This window comes from Amia ocellicauda, unplaced genomic scaffold (assembly GCF_036373705.1).
Source record: "Amia ocellicauda isolate fAmiCal2 unplaced genomic scaffold, fAmiCal2.hap1 HAP1_SCAFFOLD_150, whole genome shotgun sequence".
In the NCBI taxonomy this organism is placed as follows: Eukaryota; Metazoa; Chordata; class Actinopteri; order Amiiformes; family Amiidae; genus Amia; species Amia ocellicauda.
Genome location: NW_027102713.1, coordinates 84,276 through 98,908, shown reverse-complemented (window position 1 = coordinate 98,908; position 14,633 = coordinate 84,276). Strand labels below are relative to the sequence as shown.

The 14,633-nt window shown below is 44.6% G+C and overlaps 2 non-coding genes across 2 annotated transcripts; one reads left to right on the top strand and one right to left on the bottom strand.

The window, feature by feature from the left end:
• Nucleotides 1-10,570: 10,570 nt before the first annotated feature.
• Nucleotides 10,571-10,642, bottom strand: trnae-cuc (transfer RNA glutamic acid (anticodon CUC)). Its single transcript has one exon. It is a non-coding gene; the product is annotated as a tRNA-Glu (tRNA).
• A 135-nt stretch (nt 10,643-10,777) lies between these two features.
• trnaq-cug (transfer RNA glutamine (anticodon CUG)) lies at nt 10,778-10,849 on the top strand. Its single transcript has one exon. It is a non-coding gene; the product is annotated as a tRNA-Gln (tRNA).
• The last annotated feature ends 3,784 nt before the right edge of the window (nt 10,850-14,633 follow it).

Sequence of the window (14,633 nt, the reverse complement as noted above, 5' to 3'; positions counted from 1 at the left end):
TTGTAAAAATGATGTGGAGATCCTTAAAGAAGCCTGTTTGCGTTTCCGCACCGAGGTTATCAACACGTCGGGTCTCGACCCTTTGCAAAGTGTGACCATAGCGTCTCTCTGCATGAAAATGTATCGATCCAATTTCTTGCAGAAAAACACTATAGCGGACACCACTTCTGACAACTATCGTGCTAGACAAAAGAACTTTTCGACTGTCTCCATACAGTGGCTGGAATATCTGAGTGCCCGGGATAACATCTTCATCAGACATGCTTTAAATCAAGGGGAAGTCAAAATGGGTCCTTACTACTTAGACGGTTTTAGCGACGTGTCCGGGCGGCGTACCGCTTATGAGTTTGCTGGTTGTATTTACCATGGCTGTCCTCAGTGCTTCGACCCAAACACCTTTAACCCCGTAACACAAAAACTCTGCGGTGATATGTACTATGATTTCCAGGAACGAATTGAAACTTTAAAAAACACCTATGGTTTGAATGTACTGGTGATTTGGGAACACGCGTGGACGACCCTGAAGCAACAGGATGTGGAGGTACAACGGTTTATGGAAACCTTGGACTTTCCTGAACGTCTAGAGCCCAGGGATGCGTTATTTGGGGGTCGTACCAACGCCCTCTGTTTACATTATGAGGTAAAGGAGGGTGAGAGAGTAGATTACTATGATTTCACCAGTCTGTACCCTTATGTCAACAAGACCAAAATGTACCCGGTGGGGCATCCAACCATTGTTTATCGTGACTTTCTCGAAATCGGACAGTACTTTGGTTTGATCAAAGTCACCATGTACCCTCCTCGTGAGCTGTTCCTACCCGTGTTGCCTTACAGGTGTTTGGGAAAATTGATGTTCCCTCTGTGTAGAACGTGTGTGGAAACTGAAAATCAAAATACCTCTTGTCTGCACAGTGATGACGAGAGAGCGCTGACGGGTGTCTGGTGTAGCATTGAGCTTGACAAGGCGGTGGAGAAAGGTTACAGAGTCGGTAAGGTGTATGAGGTTTGGCATTTTTCTGAAAAATCTGATACTCTTTTTGCTGAGTACATTATGACCCATCTGAAAGGGAAACAGGAGGCATCGGGCTATCCCTCATGGTGTGTTGACTCCGCTGCCAAAGAGCGGTACGTTCAGCAATATTTTGAAAAGGAAGGGATCCGTCTAGAGCCGGGGAACATAACTGTAAACCCCGCCAAGAGACAAATGTCCAAACTGATTTTAAACAGTCTGTGGGGTAAGTTTGGGGAAAGAAATAACCGTCTAAACACAACCTTGATTAAAACCCCTGAACAGTTTATAGAATTTATCTTTTCCAAACAACATGCAGTATCACACTTTCAATTCTTAAATGACCACGTGGCACAGGTCCAGTGGAGGGCCCCTAAAGATTTCCCCACCAAACAGGGAAACGTTAATGTTTTCATAGCGGTTTTTACCACGGCTTACGCCCGGCTTGAACTGTACAACTTAATGGATCAGCTGCAGGAACGCACGCTCTATCATGATACTGACTCTGTAATCTTTGTCACCAGGCCAGGGGATTGGGTCCCTCCCCTCGGGGACTACCTTGGGGAGTTAACGAGCGAGCTAGATCCTCAGGACCACATAGTGGAGTTTGTTTCAGGGGGTCCTAAGACTTACGCATACAGAACGGCTGCGGGTAAGACCTGTATGAAAGTTAAGGGTTTCACTCTGAACCATTGTAACAACAAGCTCATTAACATCAAGTCTCTGACGACCCTGGTACAAAGTTTTGTAACCGAGAAAGACGCGCCTCCTCGCGAGATTATTACAGCCGGAAATCAGATCTATCACAATAAAAAGGGGTACACATTGGAAAATAGATCACTAAACAAACGGTTAAGGGTGGTGTACAATAAAAGAGTGTTGAAGACTGATTATACCACTCTGCCTTATGGATATTAGCAGTGGTTTTGATAACAGACTTCAACACCCTTTCTCCTGTATTATAGCCGGTCCCTCCAATTCGGGTAAGAGCTATCTTATAAAGAACATCATAGAAGATGTGGACGCAACCGTGTCCCAAGCTCTTGACAACATAGTGTGGTGTTACTCTTGCTGGCAACCTCTCTACGATGATTTGGCATCAAAAAAAAATAATCTGAAATTTGTGCAAGGTCTCCCCGCCTCGTTGTGTGACGATGACCTGTTCCCGCCCGGACAAACTAATCTAGTGATCCTTGATGACCTGATGGAGCAGGCCGGTGACAACAGTGAAGTGGAAAAAGCTTTCACAAAGTACACTCATCATAGGAATTTAAGTATTATTTATTTAGTTCAAAATCTATTTTTTCAAGGTAAAAAAAGCCGCACTATTAATTTAAATGCCAATTATATAATTCTTTTTAAAAACCCCAGAGATAAACTACAGGTCACCGTCTTGGCTCGTCAAATGTACCCTAACCAGACCAAATTCTTTTTGGAGGCATTTGAGGATGCCACCAAAAAACCCTACGGGTACTTGATTGTGGACTTAAAAGCACAAACCCCAGAAGACTTTCGCCTCAGAACAGGTTTGTGCCCGCCCGATTGGCCGGCAGTGTATGTGCTAAAGAAAAGGAAATAAATAAGAATGTCTGTTCGGATTAAAAGAAATCTGCCGCTTTTGCAAATGTTATTTGAGGGGAGCCCGCGCCATAGGAAAGCTGTGCTGGCAGGGGCCCCCTCGGATTTGATCGAGACCCTGTGTGAAATAGCTTTTAACATCTTACGCGGTAATATACCCCTAACCCCTTCTCAACATTCTAAACTCAAAAAACAAAAAGCGGTTATCAAGATCATCGCTAATAAGAAGTATTCTATTAAAAGAAAAAGAAAGAAGATTAATCAAACCGGAGGTTTTATAGGACCGCTGTTGAGCATAGCCGTGCCTTTCCTAACCAGTCTTCTAGCTTCCAGAGTGGGTTAATAATGGAATATGCTCAGAAAATGTTTTTGATCCCTCAGGAGCAGCTTGAGAAACTGAGAAAAAATGTTGTCGGGCCAGAGCCCATTAGACAAACGGCCGAAAACAACCTGGACTCTGAAATGAAAGCTATACTGGCCAGGGCCGATTTAAATCAGTATTCCAAAGCCCAGATGTATAGCAACACGTTACAGCGCTACCTCCGTCTGGTTAGACAGGGTGAAAAAGATCAAAACATTTTAACTTTAACCATGGCCTCTCAAGAAAATGGTTCTGGGACTGATGCGGGGGGTACGGTTGATAAAGATGTTGCGGTGCCCGAACCTGTTGAGAGTTCAGAGGGAGATGTTGTAACGGATGTTTTGAGAAACATGCCGGCCAGAAGCAAAAGACATGCAGAATATATTCTGCACAAAATGGTTCAGAAACCGCGGGTAACGACTAATAAGGTACCCGATAGTCGCCGACCTGTAGGCTGGAATGCTTTCCTACAGGCGATGGCCTGTCTGAACATGCCCCAATCAACAGTCCCTAACCAGGAAACGCGACAAAAAATCCGTCTGTGTAAAGAGGTGGTGACTGATCTGACGCCGATATCTCATTACTCTGACCGTGTTGAGCAACCCTCCTCAGGATCTATCCATCGTTGGGAAGCTTATTAATCTCATGTTTTTATTTGTCTCCCCTGTAAATAAGGAACCGACAAACAATTTTTTTATTTTTTATTTTTATTTTCAAATGTTGTACATTTATTTATAACATAACCCTGCTTTGTATAAGATTTGTGTTGAATAAAAACAAAACTAATGATTCAAAGGCTGTTTTCATTATTTTTTCACTTTAACACGCATGACATCTTTTAAAATCCTCACAAGAACACCCCATCTGTATACATGGCTGGCTAGGGTCGTAAGTAATTGTGTTATAAGGGGGGGTCCACAGTGTCCTGACAAACTCTGCCACTTTTTTATCATTTTGGCCTAAATCCTCACTGTACAAGGACATAATATCGGGGTATGACCTTCCTTTAGATCTATGATATAAGAAAAACACACAGTGTTGACCACAAGTGAAGGTCTGAAGACTTTGTACTTGACGACCGCTGTAAATGGTTTCTTGACAGTTGTTGAGCAGAAAGTTATTGATCTTCCGAGGGAAAGGTCTGAAATCCGGGGGGTTTCCATAGGAATCAAAAAATTCCCCACGGCGGTCCTCCCTTAGATAAATAGCCAGCCAATGTTCTCCGGGCATATTTTTAGGGTGTGTGTTGATTATGTACATTGCAGGTAAATTCTTGATCTTAAATTTAGGCAGCTGGTCGCAGGCGTAGACTCCTTGAAACACTTTCCGTGAGCCGTCCAGGGCATTCATGATGTGGTTGAGCTCTCTGGTGTTCATTTTAATAATAATCATACAGAACGTTTCTCCTCTGATTCACCTCAATAATGTTGTCAAACACAGCATACACGACCATATTTACAGTGCGTGGTAGAGGCTGCTTGAAACGCATCTCCAAACGCATATTGCCCGTCTTCATCAGTGAAAAATGTTGTCCACACTCTTCGTCAGGGGTCAGGTTGAAACCGTACAGGGTGTAACCGCTGCAGTATTCCCGGCGATCGATCAGCAGAGGTTGATCCTTGAGATGGCGACCCGTAGCCAGTACTAGACTGTAATATTCACGAACCGCGTTGCCGTTTTCAAAGTCAGGTTGAAAAGGTCTGGATGGAACCTGCACACCATCGACGTACAGTGCTATAAATTCCGCGTTATAATGTTTAAAGTTAAAGGGGTTCTTGTTGTAAACCCCGGTAAATGCATCATTATCCACGAGACCTATAATAACCTGTTTTGGGAGCTGGCCTAGAAACAGATTTTCCTGGTTCATCACCCGTGTCCCTGCGGGGATACTGTGGACTTTCATATAGACTCTTTCGATCGGGTACTTGGCGTTTGCCGTCATTAAAGCCTGCGCATGTCCTAGTTTAACCGCCGGGGAGACGGATACTTTTTTCACAAACAGCGAGGCCGATAATATGGTCAGTTTATATTTTTCAGTATCAGGGGTCATCAGACAAAAAGCACTTTTACTACGGATCATTTTAATTTTAATGTCTACCCCGTTGAGCATGAGTTTTTCTTGGAAAAATATGTCTGCATGAATATGTCCCATTAGCTCAAAGGTCCTCCCTTCTGTTGAAAAGGCCGTTCTTTTTTGCAAACCCTTATTGAGTCCCTCTGGATCCTGGTCGTCCATAGCTTCCGGGGTGTCTTTGAAGAAAAGGCCGGGGCTGAACTGTTTGCTTAGGGTCTCCTCACTATAATTAAGGATACACTCCATCATGGCCCTATAGGGGTAAGTATTGCTGCTTTGACTAATGAGCCGATCTCCCAGGGTCACATCCACCTGTGAAAACATGGTGGCCACCGGGTAATTGATGACCCCAGCGTTGGCCGTCTTCTCGATTGCATCGTCATCCTCATCAGTCACTTTACAGTTCATTAAAATAAATGTGTTATTCAAATCAATATAATCCTCGCCATTGCCAGCAATAAAAAACTCCAGAGGGGCCGTATCTGAAATTGCGGAAAGAGGGGGTATCTCTACATATATGCTCTTATCTATACTCGTTTGAGTGTATGGAACTGTAAACAGATCCAGTTCTGATTTGACGCATTCTTCCGATAGACTGTGGACAAAAGACATTTTTAAAAGATGTATCCTGAGGCTCTATTTGTCTTTCTTTGAGACTTTCTTTTTGCAGGTTTTTTCTTGTGCTGCTTCCTTCTCCGAGTGTTTCCACGATATGTTGGAGAATGAGAGCTTCTTCGTTTTTTGTTAGCCACGGATCTTCGTCGCCCTGGTGGACACATACTGTTTCTTCTTTTACCCCCCCTCCTCGCCATTACCATGAGACCCGAACCCTCCTGCTGCTCATGGCTAGCTGCCCGGTTCATAACATTGGTGAACACGTCACTAACAATATTTTTAGCCGCTGTTTTCAAGTGGGGTCTGGCTATAGCAGAGCCTCTCTTAAGCAGGGGTACGGCCATTCTAAAGAGACCACGAAAGAGTCCTCCTAGACCGGCTCCATACATTGTGGGGGCTCCTACAAAACCGGGCAAGCCGTTCACGGCTTGCATCTTGTAATAATCCACATAGGCGCTAGGATCTACATAACCCCTCGAGGTAGCCATTTTAATAATGTACACACTGTTTCAGGGGTCGAAAATGTAGTTTGACAATAACTTTACCGAAGCGGAAGGGTACGTTGATATTCTGATCCGATTTTACTTCGATCGTGATGTTGTCAAAGTGGGTCTTTGAGACTGGTACGTAGTGTGGCTTGTCATAAGTAATTGTGACCATGTCATTGCTTTTACCTTTAATAAGTACATTTCTCAAAAGGGGGACATAGCTATCCCCGACCCTCTGGTGTGTTATGATATCCGTATACACATAAAGAGTGTAAAAGCCGCCACTGATGTCAGCCGGGAAGGGTGCCACCACTTCTGAGAACCTGCTCTCTGTGTCAGAATAGAACCCTAATATACGCCCCAGTTGTCCTTTGGTTTGAATGCTAATACCAGGTTTTGACACCTTGTACACTCTGTTTTTAATAGGGTTGTAATATAGCTTGATGTTGGGGGTGCCTTCTGAGAACTGTTTATGCATCTCATCTAATATTGTATCCACATTGTCATAATAACCTCCTTGCATCGTGAATGTCCATTGACTCTTTTTAACATCGTCAAAAATGGCGAAGGTGGCATCCTTATCTTGTAAAACAGCCCAAGTGTAAGGATACTGTATTTCCGCCAACCCCACTTCCCACGACCCCCTTAGATCTATAGATTTTCCAAATTGTACCGTGTAACTGGATATTTCATTTTTAGGGTATATATCGAGAGAGGCGTTACTGGGTAGAGTCACGTAGAAGCCTCCTGATTCCATCTTGAGTATCGAAAGTAATGACCCCATCACACCAGCGGGCATGTTGTTATAAGGCTTGAATATCACAAACCTGTTGTTCCGGGACCCAACTATTGAACTTTTCAGGCCATCCAAGCCATTTCACCAACACATATTTTTTCCGGTTCTGGGTTTTCTCAGCTAATATCTTTTCAACTCTGTATACAATGTCTTTACCCACAATAATATTTTGTAACTCGGCTTCGTAAAACGTTCCTTCTATATCCTCCCCGTCATAGTCTTTTAACCGGTACACGGGGGGGTCTCTAGCCACCTGTTCGGTAACTGTAAAATATTCGTCAGAAAATGTTTGTTCATAACCTTTGGCAAAAGTACTCCTTAGCTTTGAAACGCGAACCACATCACCGATGTTGAACTTATAAGTAGTTTTCCCCTTCTTAATAAATGGGCCGTATAATTTTTTATAGACCTTAAAAGAATTACTTTGATCAACATCTATAGGCTTCATTTTAATACTGGCGTGATACCCTTGGTTGTAAGCATCGATAAAATCCTGAACTTTATCAAAATACTTGAACGTGTTGACCGCTGTAAAATATCTCCACATTTTGGTCTTTATGGTGCGGTTAAACCTCTCCACCACCGATGCCTTAAGCTCATTACCGGTGGTGAAATGATGTATTTTGTGTCTCTTCAGTAGATTCTGAAATTCTCTGTTGAGAAACTCTTTTCCTTTATCAGTCTGCAGTTTTTTAGGACATCGTCCCTGGGACAATATATCCTCAAAGGCCCTTGTCACCGCCCGACCTGTTTTGTTATGTAGAATGCGAGCCCAGGCATATTTTGATAACACATCGATACACATCAACATAAATTTGTGACCATTGTTATGTTTTGATAAATTTGACATATCGACTAGATCCATTTGCCATTGTGAGTCTATGTCAGTTGCATATACACGGTTTCTTTTAAAGTTAATCCTGAGAGGTTTATGTAAGGTATAGGCGTCTTGTTCCCGTAACCATTCTGAAACAACCACATCATTAACCTTCACGCCGGCCTCAGCGAGTCCTCTTTGAAAACCCTTCTTACCCGCCAAACCCCCAATCTTGGCTGGGTTGTAGTATAGTTCATGCATTTGGGGAGCTTGCCGAGTCATTCTGCCAAATAAACACACAGACCCACACTATGCGCAAAGTTTTTATACAAGGTTTTTTATTCAACTTCAGGAGAGCAGATACCCCTTTTTAGACATTTGAGAAAAGTATAACATACACAACAATTTTTTCTACGGTCCAGACAAAAAGAAATCAGATGATTGGTTACTTGATCTATATCAACAAATACCTGTTTCTTTATCTTGTAGGCACACACCTCAGTTACATATGTAAATAAAACAACAATATGACCTATTTTAAAAGTAAACAGAGGGGTATTAAACATGCTCAGTAAAAGGTCATACAGATGTTGATGAAATGGCCTAATATCATTCTTGGCCCCCTTGAGCGCTTCATCCCAGTGTTCGTACCCCCCGGTCTTTGTTACAGCAACCATTAACTTTTCCAGGTTTGAAAGTTGATCCTCATCGATGGTTAAATCTGTAGAGAAAAGGCTCGCGTTGGCTACTTTTCTGTCAAGCACATGGTGTAATAGCGCTCTCAGGTTAGCTGCAGAGTGTTGATGACAGAACCAGTTGCAGCAGCAGTCCAGAACATTCCCCATGTTCAAAGTCCCTTAGTTCAGGTCAGAGTCTGAATCAGTGGCGTAGATGTCGAATTCTTCGTCGCTGCCCCCAGCTTTAACTTCTTTACGGAAGAAATAAGCTTTTAGCTTGCCAGCGGTTTTTCTACTTGGCTCATCCAGGTCATTGAGCAGCTGCCCAAGTTTCTCTATTATAAACGGCTCCTTTTTCAGCTCCAGCAAAATCTCATCTATGATTTTCTGGACTTGTCCAGCAATGACATGTATGTGGGAGTAAGACAGAGCCTTGATTAGTGCCGGTTTCAGCCACGGTTTGTTCAGTCTTCTGTAAAACACGTTGAAATAGAACAGGAAATAGTAACGGTCTGGTTCAAACAAACAACTGTATCTCAACTGACTGGGGTGATTCACTTCACACCCCCGACAGACTTCTTTCAGAGCTCGGTCGATGAGAGCACTCAGAATATACACCAGGGTGCTTTTAACCACTCTGCTTACTTGGACACCTACCCCGGGCATAAATCCTGCGTCTTCATCACGCCCCCGAGACCGTCCGATGCTCATTGGGTCGCCTGGTGGTTTGTGGGGTGTTTCTACATCCATTGGACTGACCCCCTCCTGAGACGCACAGACGGTAGACAGTTCGGCAAAATCGAGGCCCTCCATGAGCTCCAGAGGCTGGGGATCCCCGAGACTCATTTGGACATCCATCGCTCCGCATGTTGTTTCGTCCTGAGGGACCGGGGTCTGAGGTCTTGGAGGGTAACCGCAGTCAGAGGGTTCCGGAGTGTATACAAAATCTGGGGAATAGAACCAGGGGTGATCCCGGGTTTGAAGAGGCCTGTAGAGCCTGTCGACGTCCGCAGCTTTCGGGTAAGACATTCTCTTTAATTTTAAACCATGAATGAATTGTTGCGCCTTTTATCCTATCTCTTCACTACGTCACGACACACCGCCCTCTTAGAAGAGAGTAGACCCTGAGCCGTCAGACCCCCCTCCAACCCCCCACAGGTCGTCTGTTTTATCATCGTCGTCGTCATTCAAGGGGGATATATAATCCATAATCCAGCATATTCTCCTTCTAACAGAATCCAGTTGTGAACATTTGGTCAAGATGTCAAAACCATCATTTATACAGTTTATGACCTCTTTCAAGAACGGCCAGTCCACGGCGTCAAACATAATTTCAGTAACCTGTTTTTCTGGATCCTCCACAACCCCTTCAATAGGGTTTGTAATCAGGGTACTGCTAAACAAAACCTTACGATCAGTAGTTAGAGATAGACTCTTCACCACTGTACCGTAGTTCTGCAAGCTTTCCCATTCACACCTTTCAAAACTCTGAGTCGGAGACTCCGTTTCGCCTTCTCTTGGACCCTCTTGCAAGCCTTCTAGAGTCTTATCCACAAGCCCCAGGTCTCTCCATGCCATCACCTTCAACCAGTCCTCAAAAGAGTATTCAATCACCGTCTCAAAAGGTTCCAACGTACCCTCCTTCTCTCCCAAAGCAAAAATCTCCACTCCAACATAGCTGGGATCCCTTTTAAAGCGGTAACCCCGTCGACCCCCCCAGAACAACACCCAGGAGCGTTCAATCTTCAAATTGGTGAGTACAGGAACCCTTGCCCGGGATTGTTTCTTGCGGGGCTTCATGTTGATGTCGCTGGACATGTTGAAGAAGCGGGATGTTTCAGATGCTGAGAATTAAAGAGGTATTGCCTAAAAGCAGCGCGGGGTCTTAAATAGAGAGGAGAGTTTCGGGGCGTTGCCTTCAGGGGGGGGGGGGGGGGGTCTTTATGGGTGGCCTTGTTGTTCAGGGTTTTAGGGGTGTACACTTTCTGACGGATATGACGTAGGAATAATTAAGGAAATAACTCTAAAATCACGCCCCCCAATTATGACGTAGGAATATTAATAAGCTTAGGGCATACGTCATAACAAAATAGGCCGCGCCCAAAAAACCCTACTATCTACTCACAGGTCCTAGGGGAAGAGCAACAGATCCACCTTCCCTGACCGGGAATCGAACCCGGGCCGCGGCGGTGAGAGCGCCGAATCCTGACCACTAGACCACCAGGGACGGCTCCGGAAGTGACCCGCCACACGCTGCACTCTGGGCGCAACTTGGCTCACTCTGGACTTGGCCGTGCGACAGAGCGAGACGTGTGCGTAGAGCAGAAACCTTCATCACGGGCAAGAGGTGGGCAGCGGGCTTGGTTCCATGGTGTAATGGTTAGCACTCTGGACTCTGAATCCAGCGATCCGAGTTCAAGTCTCGGTGGGACCTGGGGCCCTTGGCAGGGGCAGCGGCGGTGAAGCGGTGGTCTCCCTACGTGAGGGCCTGTGTCTGCGAATAAGGCCTGTTTATGTTCCCTCTTGGGAGGCTTGGAGACGAATTGGCGAAAACTCCGGGTCGGCCTGGTGCGTTCATATTCCTGGTGGTGACCGCGTGGCTTAACGGAGAAGAAGGTGCCTGTGTTGACAGATTACAGATAGATTATTTCCCTTCTTGGAAATCATCGTTAAAGCGAAAAGGAACTTTGTAAACCAGCTAGCTTGGAAGCAACCACGTCAGGGCATTCTTTCAGTGAGACCTCGGTTTTTTACAAGCACGAGTGAAGCTTTAAAAGAAAATGACATAGAATGTTTGCGGCCGTTCATCCAATCAAAAGGTGCAAGCCCGAGTCCGATTGCGGTCTGTCTTCCCTGGGGGCGGGGGGGATTGTGTTTTGTGAGATCCGGGGGAGAGGTGAGGTGGCTTTCTTTGGTGTATGCCAGAGGTCCGGTGAGAGGTTGTCTTTTACAACTGTCCCTCAGTCAATACCAAAAACAGTCCCTGCCAATCTGGGAAAGCCATTCAGTCCACAAACAGAGTTTTGACAAACATCCTGCGGGCTTTTTCTCCACTGTTTGATCCTTTTATCGTTGACAGGAATTTCTACAGGGTACGTCCCGAACAGGTGCCTCAATGGCTGTTTGCTAGCTCGATAAATCTAACTTGCTCGGTCTGCATACTATCTTTAATCTAAAACATCATACAGTCTCTTCGGTCTGACTTCGGATCGGAAGATTGAGGGTTGGAGTGCCTTTGCGGTCGTTCCTGGGGTTACGACGTCGAAGCGGCATCTCGGTCGTTTTTGGGAAACTTCGGAAGGGCCAGCCGGCGTGCTAATGCTGCAGCCGTCGCCGGCGCGTTGTGTCTGATAACCTTACGGCAAACAGGCAATGCCTTGCGCCTGTGTCTGCGGCAAGAAAAGTGAGCGACTCTCCCCCGAAACCGGGGCACGAGCGCCTGAGGCCTTGGAGAATGCGGGCATCGATCCCGCTGCCTCTCGCATGCTGTAGCGTAAGGTACACTTACACATTTCAATTAAAGAAGTGAATTTATAGTATCACCTTATCACGAATCCTGGAATCTTGTAGAACTCAATTTCTGTAATAATTGGACGCAGACACCAATTCCAAAGATATAAATTGTCAAGTGTATTCAAAACAAAGACTAAATGTAGCACTACACTAATTATACAAAAGGGAAAAACGAATTACAATTCAACTCTAGATCAACAAATCGAAGACAAATCACTTCCGTGACCAAATCAAAGACCATGGGATCACATATGATAACACAAATCGTTAAACAAAAAAGGTTATCAACACATTGACTACAATACCGGTTAGTAAGACGAAGGTGAGTCTCTCGTTAGTATTATTAGTCAGACATTAAATAACTACGCAGGTTAGTATTTATGTCAGGTAACTTCTCGTTATATATATATCAGTCTCATTCACGTTTAGGTGCCGAGAAAGATCCTATCATTACTTGTTACCACAATTTCCCTTAACTGATTATTATTCAATGATTAAGGATAGGCAGGGCCACCAATAATCTAATGTCTATTAACTTGTGTCAATTTCAGACTAAACAGTTAAACAGGAATGAGAAGATATTTCTCGGCGTTGACAGATTTTATTTCTAAAATTATCAACAAAACAGTTTAATGCAACACACATTTATATTTAAGAAAACTAAATGATATTACACATTCTAGAGTTATAAATCACAGATTAACATTTCTAATTGATTTCTCAAATGTTATGAATCATGAACTCCAAACTGTTAAACTTATCTGAACTTCGTCGCAGAGAGGCCTCTCTGGCTTCGGGCTCAGATAACAGCACACGGCACGCGGTCCGTGTGGTTTGGAACAAAGGCAGTCCGGTTCGGCTTTGTCCAAGAACTTCCACTCAGTCGATACACCTGGAAGTTGGGGTTTCGCGAAAGTAGAGTCGTTTCCAAACAGATTTTCCACTGGTTTGAAGGCTCCAAGGTTGTGCACAAAAACTTCTTGGCAAGCATGGTCTCTCACCGTACTTATTTGAAGACAAAGTCTTTGAGGAAAGCAGGGCCGTGTTTGTTCCAAGGGTCAAGTTTCTTAAGACTCAAATAGCTATTTAAATGACTGACACTTTCGTATACAGTCGACTTAGTCAATTGTCCAGCTGTAAAACTCCACTGATCAGGTGGGCACAGGCGGGCAGCGCAGTCTGTAAAGTTCTTTATTTAATAAAGTCCTTTAAAAGAATTCTTCGTACGGCTCAATCTCCTTCTCCCAGTTTAACTCTTCTGTTGCCGGCAAAGACTTAGTTGGTTTCTGGTTCCGGTTCTGGCAACAGAGCTACAGGTTGAGCTGTTGCAGCGAGTTACTGGTTCAGGTGAGAGAGAGCGAGAAAGACTGTCCGCTGTTCCTTATAGTCTGTCAGATCAAGAGGTGATTGGTTCTTGAGTTTTTGAGATTGGATTTCAGTTTCAGCCCCCAGTGTCCTATCGGAGGGGGGCTTGATTTATGACTGATGTCAATCCATGCCATCTTTTGGAAATGCCGGTTGGCCTGGGTTCGTAGCTCTATGTCGGGATTTCGGCTCTCGTCCACTTCAAAGAGTTTTTATCACCTACAGGCCCCTTTCTCCAGACATCTCATAGCAGAATTCCAAACTATTTGGCCTCTTCTTGGTGCCATCCTCCCCAAAACTGTCACTTTGATGCAAACCAGTTCCAAGCTGATGAGCTAAGGGAATCTGATAACTTTGGGGGGGACAGGTTTTCTTTAGATCAGTGCTTCAGCTCAGAGCCCAAATGCTCTTATCCAAATACACCCAACATAACGCTACAATGCAAAGCGAGCGCTCTACCACGTGAGCTAATCCTTAGGGCTCTCGGTGAGGCCGACCCCCACTTCTTCAGTCTTTAAGTGGCACGTCGCGAGTAAGTCCTTTCCTGTGCTTCAGGCAAGCTTGCAGCCAACTGCGGACGACTTTCCTTCCTCGGTGGCAGCCATCGTGCCGCAATAGAAAAGGATTGTCATGAGCAAAACTTTCAAAGTGACCGAAAAGATCACGGCCCGTCGTGTGATGTGATGTACATGAGCTCCAGAAACGTTCATGGACATATGTATATAAGTAAGGATTTAATCACAGATAGAGAGAGAGAAAATGCACCACACAGGAGTAGATAGTAGGGTTTTTTGGGCGCGGCCTATTTTGTTATGACGTATGCCCTAAGCTTATTAATATTCCTACGTCATAATTGGGGGGCGTGATTTTAGAGTTATTTCCTTAATTATTCCTACGTCATATCCGTCAGAAAGTGTACACCCCTAAAACCCTGAACAACAAGGCCACCCATAACCGGTTGTTCTTGTTGTTCTTGTTGGTCAACTGTAGAGTGTGAATGGGTCGGCTCTTCCTGTAGTGGTTGGGGGTCTTTTTTAAATATACATGTAAGGGGCCCAGGTCTTAACAATGCCATTTTGAATAGTGCGTTTATCATATTCACACTGTCTCTGTCTCTGTCTCTGTCTGTCTCTCTCTCTCTGTCTCTCTCGCCCAAGCATTTTATAAGATCAACAAGTTCTGTTGTCTGTAATGGTCCCAGGTCTTAACAATGCCATTTTGAATAGTGCGTTTATCATATTCACACTGGCTCTGTCTCTGTCTGTCTCTATATCTCTCTCTCTCGCCCAATCATTTTATAAGATCAACAAGTTCTGTTGTCTGTAATGGTCACAGGTCCT